Below are 973 nucleotides of genomic sequence, written 5' to 3' on the forward strand. Positions count from 1 at the left end.
ACAATACATAAACCTTGTTTGGATGCTGATTTTGGATATGGAAACTGAAGAAGACATTTTTTGAGACCACTGGGGAAATTTGGACACAAGCTGACTATTAAATATTACAGAATCATCATTAACTTTATTAAATGTGATAATGGCGTTGTAGGTGTAGAATCATCATTAACTTTGTTAAATGTGATAATGGCGTAGGTGTATTTTTTTTTAAAAAAAGGGCTTATCTATTAGAGGTATACACTAAAATATGCAAGGGTGCTGTTATATAATATCTGGGACTTGCTTTAAAATTCTCAGGGGTGGGGGGTAGGACAGTTTAGATAGAATAAACGGCAAATTGGTGATAGTTATTGAAGCTGGGTCATGGGTATATGAGGATTCAATATACTATTCCCTAACTTTGTGTATGTTTGAAATTTGTATGTAAAGTTTTAAAATAAATTAAAAAGTAAAAAGAATTTATTTTTATTCTACAAAACATCTGACTAGTAATCCTCAAAACTGTCAAGGTCATCAAAAACAAAGAAAATTAGAGAAACATCTAAGAGGAGCTTAAGGAGAGATGATGACTAAATTTAATGTGATATCCCAGATGGGATCCTGGAAGAGAAAAAAAACTTTAGGTTAAAACTGAGGAAATCTGAATAAAGTATGGATTTTAGTTGATAATAAGGTAGCAATATTGGTTCATTAATTGTGATAAATGTACCATTTATTATTAATATTGATACAAATGTACCCTTTATTATTAATATTAAGATATTAATAACAGGAGAAACTGGGTGAGGGGTATATGGGAACTCTCTGCTATCTTCACAATAATTTTATAAATCTAAAATTGTTCTGAAATTAAAAGTTTACTTTTTAAAAGTCCATTTTAATATCCTGTTATTTATTTTCATAATAACATTTCAAAATAATTTCTCACTGTAGATAGTGCATGAGCAGAATCACATGGACACATAATTTGAAT

The sequence above is a fragment of the Galeopterus variegatus genome, unplaced genomic scaffold (genome assembly GCF_000696425.1).
Source record: "Galeopterus variegatus unplaced genomic scaffold, G_variegatus-3.0.2 Scaffold2348, whole genome shotgun sequence".
NCBI classification, from domain to species: Eukaryota; Metazoa; Chordata; class Mammalia; order Dermoptera; family Cynocephalidae; genus Galeopterus; species Galeopterus variegatus.